Here is a 13,070-nt window from a genome sequence, read left to right as displayed (position 1 = left end):
AATAAAAGCATTAACATTGCGAGGGACAGGAGCAATAGTGTAACCAATGTTTTCCAAATAGATCAAATTGACTTTTGTTTTATTCTTTGGGGTGTGGAGCAAGGGTTGGCTTCGCAATTGAAACTCTCCCGTGGTTCGATGTTTACCTTCCTGGCAATAATTGCACGCGTTATATCTTTGGAGAAACGAAATGTTACAGCGGTTCTCAAAGGGGTTAATGATAGGGAAGGATTTGTATTCCTCAACAAAAATGTAAAACAAAAGGAAGCAATTAAGTTCGCTGGCGAAGCAGATGGGACCACAGGGCAGCAGCAGGGGAGTAGACAGAGTGCCACATGCAGGGGTGCTAATACTTCTGTTAGCTTTAACTGCTGGCACTCGCACACTAACACATGGCGGCAAGCCTTTGGCAGATTCGTCGGAAAACTCATTTCATTGAAACACAAACTGTTTGCTCCTCGATTGGGGGGGGGGGGGGGGCAAGGTCAAGGAGCCCACAAATTCACAACTTGCTGGAAAAGCAGAAACAGCCCGTGGATTAGGACGCTGAACAGCGGCAGCGAGCGACAATGGTACTTTGGCGGGATAGATAGAGAAATACAGCACAGAACAGGCCCTTCGGCCCACGATGTTGTGCCGAACTTTTGTCCTAGGTTAACCATAGAATTTTGGACACCAAGGCCAATTTATCATGGCCAATCCACCCAACCTGCACATCTTTGGACTGGGATAAATCTATCTACCAGCCGCCGAGGCGAAGGCAGTGGCTGCTTCTGGAAACCGGGCCTCCTCGCGAGGCACCTATCTTCTCATTGCCGCAAATTAACTGTCGCTATTTTTACGCTTCTGCCCTTCGCACAGTGGAGGGTATTTTTTTTCATTTAAAATGACAACTTGCATTTGAGTAGCGCATTCGGCACAGTGAAATATCTCAGGAGACTTTGCTAATAAAGATGAAGCGGCGGTGAGCCAGGGAGGGAGCAATTAGGTGGCAACAGATGAAAACAAGGTGGAAAAGATGTGCTGAAATTTTCGAAAAGGCGACGAGATGTATAGCAAGAGGAGTGGGAAGGTTTAGCGCGGGGGGTGGGGGGCTGCTGAGAAAGATGGAGGCAGACTGAGGGAAGGGCAACACACAGAAGACAAGGAACAAAGCTATGCCGGCACAGTGGTTAGCACCGCTGCCTCAAAGCGCCAGGGACCCGGGTTCGATCCCAGCCTCGGGTCACTGTCTGTGTGGAGTCTGCACGTTCTCCCAGTGTCTGCGTGGGTTTCCTCCGGGTGCTCCGGTTTCCTCACACAGTCCAAAGATGTGCAGGTTAGGTGGCCATTCGGCCCATCAAGACTGCACCGACCCATCTAAGCCCTCACTTCCACCCTATCCCCGTAACCCAATAACCCCTCCTAACCTTTTTGGACAGTCAGGGCAATTTAGCATGGCCAATCCACCTAGCCTGCACGTCTTTGGTCTGTGGGAGGAAATCGGAGCACCCGGAGGAAACCCACGCAGACACGGGGAGAACGTACAGAGGCCGGGATCGAACCCTGGTCCCTGGCGCCGTGAGGCAGCAGTGCTAACTACCGTGCTGCCCGGGGGATTGTTAGGGGAGGAGATTGATTGCTAAAGATGGTCTTAGAAATGGAACCCTACAAGCGGGAGCCCAGCTAAACCGGATGACAAGGAAAAAAAGGCATTAGATGAGGCATGGTTAACGGCGGAAAGATGAGGAAGGTTAGAGGATCATGGTACAGATTCACCCTATCCACCCTGTCCATGCCCCTCATAATCTTGACCACCTCGATCAGCTCACCCCTCAGTCTTCTCTGCTCCAGAGAAAACAACCCAAGTCTATCCAACCTCTCTTCATAACTTAATGTTCCATCCCAGGCAACATCCTGGTGAATCTCCTCTGCACCCCCTCCAGTGCAATCGCATCCTTCCTATAATGTGGCGACCAGAACTGCACACTGTATCCAGCTATGGCCTCACCAAAGTTCTATACAGCTCCAAATGGTCGTGTGTGTGAGTCAGCTCCTTTGTCTACACATCCCAATCAGCAACAATTACCCATGAAGAAAATGTGCGGCAGCATCGCATCAAACATGCACTAGTTACCAACAGATATGGTTCGCAAGCCAGTCATCAAATACAGGAATCTACTGGCAGAGAGGCAGAAATTTGATCGCCTCGATTTCCTCCTCTCAGAAGCAATCAGGTCAGTAAATCCAATTCCATTACGCAGAAATTCCAGGATTTTAATCAGCTGGAGTACTGTGTGCAATTCTGGTCGCCAGATTATCGGAAGGATGTGATGTTTTGAGGATTCCTTTGACAGAGATGACGTTGTTAGGGATACACAACCGCGGTTTCTTGAAAAGAACACCATTCTTGTTCGGCAAGGGGAGCACGGGGCTGACGGCGCCAAAGGTGGGTGGTTAGGCGTTAAGGTGCAAATCAGCCATAATCTCACGGATTGGCAGTCAACAGTGTCGAGGAGCCCATCCCTGATCCTATCACATCTCGCTAATCCCGGCGAATTCTTTTCAGGTTACGAGTTTGACGGGGTTAAGATAACCCTGTTGATAATGTATATTTTTTACTTTCGAAATGCCCCTTGATTGAGCTACCACACGCAGGCTGAGGGAGTCCTGCGGGATTTTGGGGGGGGGGGGTGCATTCGCAGACAGGGAATTTTCATTAACGATAGCGGCTCCTCAGAAAGAATGAAAAGAGAGGTCCCTTGGGGCGGTCAGTTACAGAGTTATTACTCCACAATCAACATCGACGATCTGAAGGACGAGACAGGATTCTCTTATCTTCCAGCCAAGGGCTATATAATCTGTGCTGGCATCAGAGTGCCAGAGCGGTAAGGAAGATGGCAATCTGATTTCCATTTGGGGGGGGGGGGGAAATCGGCTCAAAGTCAACAGGAAGAATGTGCCGAGCAAGCCAGGATCTGCGAGCAAGTCTCTAAAAGGCCACGACCAGGAGCAATGCAAACGGGGTAAGAGGACATATCGCTAAGCTGCTCAAGAACAAGCCAACAAGCACAGTGTCTATGTACAAGACCCTGGCTAGGCGCCATCGAGATTAGACCGAGGTCTGGTGAGAGATATGTCAGCCCTGGAAAAGGTTTAAATATCACCAGAGTAACACCCAATTTAAAGGATCTCACTTACTGTAATAGCCTGAGAGCTCAGTCACTTCACTGTAGAAAAGCAGAGACTTTGGACAGAATTCACCGCAAATACCATACTTAAAATATTACAGGTATCAGACGGTGTAATGGCTTCCCAGTGGGAATGCTGGCAAAAGGAGCATCGCAAGGAAGAAGTACACCCTTGCCGGAGTTTACGGTGCGCGACGCACGGTTACACAGAGGCCGGCTTGTAGAATACGCTTCCAGTTCAAGCGTGGCATCTTGGCGGTGGACGGGGGTCCCGTTTCCATCTGCCCAAGGCTGATGGCAAAATCGTTCAAATTTAGACGTATTCCATGATTCCAGGGGCGAAGAAAAGCCCAATACATTTGCTAGACTGGCTGACCCCACTCCTCACTCAGCAAACGGGAGAGACCGGACCCCCCCCCCTCACTCAGCAAACAGAAACACCAGCGGATCACAAACCTGGCATCGGTTTCGATGCAGGGCTGGTGCAAGGCATGTGTCCAACCACAAGGCAGACGCTGCCATCCAGTGGACACCACCCCCCACTGCAGCTGGGAAAAATAAATTTGTTGAATCTGGCCGGGGTTTTGAGAACGCAACCGACGGCAACCTGATAAAGGAAAACGTGATTAAATGTGCACGCTTTACTCATGATATCCGCAGACATGCTGAGATTGTATGTTTCCTTTTAAACAAATGAATTAGTTTTTAAAGATGACCAAGTTCTGCTCACCCAATATCCTGCCTTCACAGACCTATGTCCACTCCTGCTCCTCCAGCACTTCAAATTTAAAATTCTCATCTCCTCATTTCGATCATATTATGACCTTGCCCCTCCCACCTCCTGACCTTCCTTCAGTGCGACAAACCCGGACCACCAACGACGCCCCCCCCCCCCCCCAATCCCCTTCACTACTGAATCCTCCATTCTCGTGACTCAAGTCTCCTCACTAACCTCTTTTCACCCTCTGACCTCGGCCACGCCATCAGGTTTCCAGAACGCGTGCTGCGAATTCCCTCCCATAATCCTTCCGTCACTTCAAACCTCCGCTTCCCGGCTCGATGAAGCTTTATGCATTGCACAGTCCTCTCTTACTTGTCCCTGTGGCCATTTGTTTGCTTTACTTGCTGACCGTGATGTGCTTGTTCTGCATTGATGTTGCGTCATTAATGACCGAGTTATTGCTGTTCTTTACTCGCCCAATCTGAACTCATTTTAAACGGACATTTCCACAGGTTTTGCGGCACAGCGGGTAGTGCCCCCACCTCTCGACCAGGAGCCCCAGGTTCGAGTCCAACGACCGGACTCGTTGGCCACAGAAGGAGTGTTCGACGGGCTGACAATCGGAGTCACAGGGCTCACCTCCTCCCCAGCCCTCGTCACCTCATCCACTCACTCTTTGCCGATGAGGAGATCCTTTTCTCACCAGCTCAGAGCAGGCTGAGATGTTTCAGGTTAGGAACCCTGGTTACGCAGCTCAGGAAAGACCCTTCCACACAAGTGAAAGTCCCTCGATTGTCCAGAGGCTGGTATTCTGAGCATCGGAGGATGTGGGCTGACCATAATCTAGGCTGTGTCTGCACAATCACCTTCCCAAATTACCATCCAAAACTGAAACGCGCCAAAGCAACATTTGTTTTGGCAAATTTAGAAATTCTGCTCGCATAACTTCCCTCTTCAATTCTTCCCCATTGAGGAGTACGCCACTCCACGGGCCCTATCCGTCCAATCCTGCATAACTTCCCTCTTCAATTCTTCCCCATTGAGGAGCACGCCACTCCACGGGCCCTATCCGGCCAATCCTGCATAACTTCCCTCTTCAATTCTTCCCCATTGAGGAGCACGCCACTCCACGGGCCCTTTCCGGCCAATCCTGCTCCACAAGTTCCAGAATTGATTTGAAATGAAACTCACCGGAATTGATGGTGCAGGCTTGAAAACCTGTACACGACGTTCAAAAGAAAATTCAGCACTCCGCCTTCTCAATGACTGTTCTGCCCATTTTCAATTCCTCCGTATCCTAGCCAACAAGATTGCAGGCCCACTGCCCAAAGCACAGACTGTACCCAAGCTATTGTGGATCATTTCAGTGCAGGATGGTGTCTATTTGGCCCATTGAGTCTGTGTGCTAATTCTTTCAATGGGCCAACCCAATTCGTCCCCCTCCACTGCTTCCATTTAGCCCCGTCAATCTGACCAATAAATAGACTGGAGTTGATATTTTTCGTTGCAAATCAGAAATATTGGGTCACGTGAGCTACGAAAACTACAATGCCTCAACTGGGTACCAATTCGCAGCAAAAAAAGGCTGAACAGAACAAAATAGCATTAAATCGCATTCAAATGGGGGCAGCACGGTGGCGCAGTGATTAGCACTGCTGCCTCATGGCGCTGAGGTTTGATCCCGGCCCTGGGTCACTGTCCGTGTAGCCTTTGCACTTTCTCCCCGAGTCTGCGTGGGTTTCGCCCCCACAACCCAAAGATGTGCAGGGTCGGTGGATTGGCCATGTTAAATTGCCCCTTAATTGGAAAAAAATTAATTGGGCACTTTAACTTAGGAATCTTTAAATTAAGGAAACCCACGCGGACACGGGGAGAACGTGCAGCCTCCACACAGAGTTGCACAAGGGTGGAATTGAACCCGGGTCCCTGGAGCTGTAAGGCAGCAGTGCTAAGCACTGTGCAACCCCAGTACAAGCAGATCTGTTTTTGAAATGTTTGCTATCCAGGCCTAACAGAGGTACATCCCATAGCTCTTCCAAACCCACGACCACCCCATAGCTCTTCCAAACCCACGACCACTACCACCTAGAAGTGCACAGTCCTCCCTTCTTGTCTCTGTGACCTTTTATTTCCTTTCCTGCTGACCGTGATGTGCTTGTTCTGCATTTATGTTGAGTCATTAATGACCGCCATCACCACTCTCACCATCCTGACTTGGAAATATATTGACCGTTCCTTCGCTGTCGCTGGGGCAAAATCCTGGAACTCCCTAACAGCACAGTGGGTGTATCTACACCTGAAGGACTGCAGTGGCTGAAGACGACAACTCACCACCACTTTCTGAAGGGCAACACGGGATGGGCAATGAATGCTGGCCTAACCAGCGATGCCCACATCCCGTAAATGAATACATTTTTTGTTTTAAAAAGCTCCAATGACAATCCCTGCAGCAGCGATATGAACCTCTGTTCAAACACTGAACTTGTGCTCAGAGCCGGTTCCTGGAATCGACGTGCCCAAACCCAGCTCCCCTGGTGCCGGCAGCGGACTCCCAGGCCCCGTTTCTCTCGACTCCAATCTTCAGGCTGCGGGGGGGGGGGCCTGCTTTCACAGTGGAAGCAAGTGAGCTGATTCACACAAACACCAGTCTCCCGGACTCTACAGCAGTGACGGGCAACCTGGGCCAGGGAGTGGGGCGCACGAGAGGCCCTCCTTTATCTCAGTGGGCCGCAGGATTGAAATCGGGGTCTGTTCACTCACCGTGACCCCATGAATAAGATTCAATACATTTAAAACACACTGAATATTTCATAACGAGTTGTAGAAAAATGTTCAATCAAATAGAACAGTCATCAATGTCAAATGAGAAAACAAATGACAAGATTTACCCTTTGATCAGACACAGTGCCACCGAGTACTCGGTGCGGCCCGCAGCGGCAGATGGAGCACACGGTTCTCACAAGTCAATGTTGTGAGAAATCAGCACGCACCTCACTTCGCTTGCCCTTGCGCACGGCGGTTAGCACTGCTGCCCCACAGCGCCAGGGACTCGGGTTCAATTCTGACCCGGGGGGGGCGGGGGGCTGTCTTGTGTGGAGCTTGCACTTTTTCCCCGTGGCTGTGTGGGTTTCCTCTCTCAGTCCAGAGATGTGCAGGTTCGGTGGATTGGCCATGATAAATTGCCTTTTTAGTCTCCAGGGATATTAAGGGGTTATTGGGATGGCGGGGGTGGGGAGTGCTCTTTCAGAGGGTCGGTGCAGACCCGATGGGCTGAATGGCCACACTGTAGGGATTCGATCATTCTACGGGCGTCAGATTGGTCATGCCAGTCGGGGGAAAAGCTCCGCGGGCAAAAGCCAATGGAATAGGGCAACGCTGCACGTGGGAGCCGGTCAACAATATGCCGCTGTGGGCCGCACTGAGTACTCGGTGGCCCGCGAGGCCGCGCGCTGCCCACCGCTGATCTAAACTAAACCAGGGTACGGGCCGCTGCAATGAGAGCACAAGCCCGGAAGACAGAAACATTTACGGAACGCGTTATCAGGAGACCGAGTACCGCACTGCTGGCTGGCATCTGAAGAACTGTGTTTGGTTTTAGACGGTTTCACACTTACAAAGGCTGAGCCCAAGATTGACAGCGGCCCCCAGCTCATTTCCAGAATGTTCTGTTTCGTTTTCAGAACTTGGATTGTGTTGTTTTTTTTCTGAGTAGCCCGCATCCGCGGCAAAACAGTGTGGTTTCTTCAGAGTAAACAAGAGCGCGAGCTAACCAAAACTCCCTGGGAGTTTAATGTCCAATCCACGCTTTCGAATATCTAGATCGGCTCGCTTCCCTGCCGTTTGCAGCCTTGAGCTGCTCATTTCCATCCAAGGTAATCCTTTAATACTTGAGACTATCTCCTGCCGTTCGCCACAAGACACAACAACACCATATTAAAATTACCGCCTTTGGACTCGATGGCCCAGGTCTGAAAACTCTGACGCCGAGCTGGACACCAGAACAGAAAAATAAATGATGTGCACTGGGACGATAAGGCAGGGAAGTAACAACGCTGCGGGGCCATGAATAGATATGTAAGCACACAGGTTATTAAAGGGAAGAGAGAAAGAAAAACCAGAGTTTACAATACATAAAGAAGCCATTCATCCATCATCTTCATATTGGCTCTTTTTGCGAGGGTGACACAGTGGCAGGGACCCGGGTTCGATTCCAACCTCGGGTGACGGTGGCACAGTTGCTTCACAGCTCCAGGGTCCCAGGTTCGATTCCCGGCTTGGGTCACTGCCTGTGCGGAGTCTGCACGGGTTTCCTCCGGTTTCCTCCCACAGTCCAAAGATGTGCAAGTTAGGTGGATTGGCCATGATAAATTGCCCCTCAGTGTCCAAAGATGGGCAGGTTAGGTGGATTGGCCGTGATAAATTGCTCCTCAGTGTCCAAAGATGTGCAGGTTAGATGGATTGGCCGTGATAAATTGCCCCTCAGTGTCCAAAGATGTGCAGGTTAGGTGGGGTTACGGGGATGGGGCGGGAGAGTGGGCCTGGGTAAGGTGCTCTTTCAGAGAGTCGGTGCAGGCTCGATGGGCCGAATGGCCCCCTTATGTGCTGTAGGGATTCTATAGTTCCATGGTCACCCAAATTGATCCCCTCCCTCCCCGCACCTTCAAATATTTAGCCATTTTTCTGTCAAAAGAAGCAATGGTCTCTCAACTGTGACAAAGTATTCCAATATTCTACACAAAAACAGGAAATGTGGACAATCTCAGCGGTTCTGACAGCGTCTGTGGAGAGAAGGGAGCTGGATGACACTGGTCAATATTCTACCAACTGGCTGGGTTCCGCAGTATTCTGGTCCTGAGCAAGGACAATACAGAGTATCTGGTAGTCCAGAGGCTCAGGCTAACGCCCTGGGGACAGGGGTTCAAACCCCACGCCAGCTGGTGCAATTCACATTCACTGGATAAAAGCTAGGATTGAAAAGCTGGCCTCAGTAACGACGACCCACCTGGTTCACTAAAGTTTCTTTCGGGCAGCAGACCTGATCTGGCCTACACGTGACCCCCGGCCCTCACCGCGATGTAGCCTACCTCCAACTGCCCTCAAATGTCTGAAGAAGCCACTCAGTTCAAGGGCAATTAGGGGTGGGCAACAAATGCTGACCCAGCCCAGCGATGCCCACATTCCACGAAGGAAGGCACTGACCGAGAGTGTGGTGGAGGCAGATTCAATTGAGGCTCCCAAAAGGGAATTCGATAATTATCAGAAATGAAACAATTTGCAGGACTCTGGGGAAAAGGCAAAGGGTGTGGCACTGGATGAATTGCTCCTTCGGAGGGTCAGCATAGACATGACAGGCTGAATGGCCTCCTTCTACTCTATGAGTCTATGTTCTGTTAAATAAAATCACTATACACAATACTCGGCTCTCTGACAAATTAAAATAATTTTGTTGACACATGAAAACACGGGGAGGGCACAAGTACACGCACACATAGATGCATGCATAAAGACAGATGTACACGCACACAAACACACAGAGGCATGCGCACAGACGCACGCAAACACAGGCACACAGACGCAGGCACACACACAGGCACGTGCACACACAGACACACGCGCACAGACGCGCGCACACACAGGTGCGCACAAACACAGACACGCGAGCACACCGACTGACGCGTGCACGCACACAGACAGGCACGCACACAGATGCACATGCACACACAGACGCACACACACAGATACACACACGCACACACAAACAGGCAGGCACACACAATTGTAGACAGACACGCAGGTAGACACGCGTGTGCGCCCACACTCTGACGTACGCGCGCCCACACTCTGACGTACGCGCGCCCACACTCTGACGTACGCGCGCCCACACTCTGACGTACGCGCGCCCACACTCTGTCAGACGCGCGCCCACACTCTGTCAGACGCGCGCCCACACTCAGACGCGCGCCCACACTCAGACGCGCGCCCACACTCAGACGCGCGCCCACACTCAGACGCGCGCCCACACTCAGACGCGCGCCCACACTCAGACGCGCGCACACACACAGATGCGCGCTCACAAAGATGGCGCCCACACAGATGCGCGCACGCACAGATGCGTGTTAATTATGTTTAATTATGTGCAGGCATTAATTGGGCGTTTCACTTGCCCACATACAAAGTGTTTCCCTTTAAGGGGCTGCCCTTTAAATTTGTTTATTTGATCTTTTGTTAATTTGTCCCCTCTAATCATTAAATCTTACATAATGTAAAGAGATATGTGCTGAAAGTGATGCAGTTGGGTTAGGGGGTATATGCTTGCACTGTTTTACTCCACACTCTGCAGCAGGGAGTTGCCCTGCTCCACTCTGCATTTAAAACGCCTTTTCAATCAGATCGAGCAAAAGGCAAACAATGGGACACAGCATTGGAAAAGCAGAGAAAGCTCGGTATGATGGATTCCCACTTCGCTCCCACTGAACGGAACAAAAAAAAGACAAATGAAAAAGAAATCAGCGAAAAACTAAAATGGCGATTGAGCAAAGCGGCGACGGATGAAGTCATGACAGTGAGATCCCGCCTGTGACCATATCGAGGGACAGTTGACATCAATAACTCAATTCAGGACTCAGTCTGTGCTTGTTGGAGTTTAGAAGGATGAGGGGGGATCTCATTGAAACTTACAGGATACTACGAGGCCTGGATAGAGTGGACGTGGAGAGGATGTTTCCACTTCATAGAATTTACAGTGCAGAAGGAGGCCATTTGGCCCATCTAGTCTGCACCAGCTCTTGGAAAGAGCACCCTACCCAAGCCCACAGCTTCCCCCTATCCCCATAACCCAGTAACCCTACCCAACACTAAGGGCAATTTTGGACACTAAGGGACAATGTATCATGGCCAATCCACCTAACCTGTACATCTTTGGACTGTGGGAGGAAACCGGAGCACCCGGAGGAAACCCACGCACACACGGGGAGAACGTGCAAACTCCGCACAGACAGTGACCCAAGCCGGGAATCGACTCTGGGACCCTGGTGCTGTGAAGCAATTCTGCTAACCACTATGCTACCGTGCTGCACTTGTAGGAGAAGCTAGAACCAGAGGACACAAATCTCAGACTAAAGGGACGATCCTTTAAAACAGAGACCAGGAGGAATTTCTTCAGACAGAGGGTGGTGAATCTGTGGAACTCTTTGCCGCAGAAGGCTGTGGAGGCCAAATCACTGAGTGTCTTTAAGACAGAGATAGATAGGGTCTTGATTAATAAGGGGATCAGGGGTTATGGGAGAAGGCAGGGGAATGGGGATGAGAAATATATCAGCCATGATTGCAGAGCAGACTAGATGGGCCGAATGGGTGGGGTTCCTGGGATAGGGTGGAGGTGCGGGCTTAAGTGGGGTGCTCTTTTCAAGGGCCGGTGCAGACTCGATGGGCTGAATGGTCTCCTGCTGCACTGTAAATTCTATGATTCTGTCAATGGTCAAATTCCGCGGCAATATCTTATAGTCTTAAACACGTCCTCTTGTTCAAATTCCTCCATGGTCTCATTCTTATCTCTAATGAGGAGGAATTTATTCGGCCAGAGGGTGGTGAATTTGTGGAACGCTTTATCGCAGAGGGCTGTGGAGGAGTGCCTTTAAGAGACAGATAGACAGAAAGATTCTTGATTAATAATCAATAATTACCACAGAAAGTACTTGAGGCCAAAACATTGTAACTTCAAGAAGGAAATCGGTACAGCTCTTGTGGCTAAAGGGATATGGGGGGTAGGGGGGGCGGGGGAGGTGGGATCAGGGTATTGAACTTGATGACCAGCTGAGATCATAATGAATGGCGGAGCAAAGGGCCGAATGGCCTCATCCTGCTTCTATTTTCCATAGGATCAAGAGGTATGGGGAGAAGGCTGGGGAATGAGAAACATATCAGACATGATTGAATGTCGAAGCAGGCTCGATGGGCCAAATGGCCTAATTCTATTCCTATGTCTTTTTTTTAAATTTAGAGTATCCAATTTTTTTTTTCAATTAAGAGACAATTTAGCATGGCCAATTCACCTGCCCTGCATATCTTTGGGGCGTGGGGTGAGACCCACACAGACACGGGGAGAATGTGCAAACTCCACACGGACAGTGACCCAGGGCCGGGATCGAACCTGGGGTCCTTGGCGCCGTGAGGCAGCAGTGCTAACCACTGCACCCCCGTGCCGCCCATAACCACCTGCTGTTCTAAAACAAAAAATTAACACAAAGACCGAGTAAAGATTGGCCCCAGTGTGGTCTTTCAGCAATTGGCTTATGGGAACCAGCACCGGAGATTTACTGAGAAAATGCTGCACAGAGACCCATAGATATTGCTCCGGGTCACAGCAACGCATTGAACGCAGAGACAGCTTATTAAACGGGAGGCAGAATAGGTGATAGAGAGTAAATACACTGAACAGACTGGAGAAGAGTACAGGCCAGAATAGATTTACCCATCAGCAGCTGCTGAAGCTCTGTGGAGTCCAGTGTGGCGACTGCCTGCTCATCATCCCGTTCAGAGCACAGGAACTGTGAAAACGTTAAAAGGCACGACGACTTTCCTCAGCCTGCAGGAAGGATGTCCCTCCCCCCCAGGTTGGGGTGTCGGGAAGCAGGGGACACCAGTCTCAATAAGGGGCCGGTCATTTAGGACCGAGAGGAGGAGGGATTTCTTCAGTCAGAGAGTGGCAAATTTTGGAATTCTCGACCCCACAGGGCGGTGGAAGCTCAAACCTTGAGCATGTTCGAGACACAGGTTGATAGATTTCTACGTATTAAAAACGTCAAGGGATACGGGGATAGCGCAGGGAAATGAAGTGAATGATTAGCCAGGGTCTGGGTGAATGGTGGATTGGGGGGGGGGGTTGTTGGGTTATGGGTATAGGGTGGATACGTGGGTTTGAGTAGGGTGATCATGGCTCGGCACAACATCGAGGGCCGAAGGGCCTGTTCTGTGCTGTACTGTTCTATCTATCTAATTTCCTACCTAACTCCATAATTTCTGACTGCAGGACCACATCCCTAATAATAAGAATCTTTATTGTCACAAGTCGGTTAACATTAACACTGCAATGAAGTTACTGTGAAAAGCCCCTAGTCGCCACATTCCGGCGCCTGTTCGGGTACACAGAGGGAGAATTCGGAATGTCCAATTCACCTAAT

The 13,070-nt window shown here is 50.4% G+C and overlaps 1 protein-coding gene across 3 annotated transcripts in view; it reads right to left on the bottom strand.

The window, feature by feature from the left end:
* Window positions 1-13,070, bottom strand: part of timm50 (translocase of inner mitochondrial membrane 50 homolog (S. cerevisiae)) — a 152,206-nt gene that overhangs the window by 128,017 nt on the left and 11,119 nt on the right. The window contains exon 1 of one of the 3 annotated variants that reach the window (XM_038786196.1): window positions 7,506-7,653. The exons of the other annotated variants lie outside the window; for them this stretch is intronic. The gene's annotated coding sequence lies outside the window, so the exon portion shown is untranslated. Of the gene's footprint in view, window positions 1-7,505; window positions 7,654-13,070 lie in introns of those variants that run through there. 3 annotated transcript variants of the gene reach the window in all.

This window comes from Scyliorhinus canicula, chromosome 27 (assembly GCF_902713615.1).
Source record: "Scyliorhinus canicula chromosome 27, sScyCan1.1, whole genome shotgun sequence".
Taxonomy (NCBI): Eukaryota; Metazoa; Chordata; class Chondrichthyes; order Carcharhiniformes; family Scyliorhinidae; genus Scyliorhinus; species Scyliorhinus canicula.
Note: the sequence above shows the minus strand (reverse complement) of the source record. Positions and strands in the feature narration are given on the sequence as shown.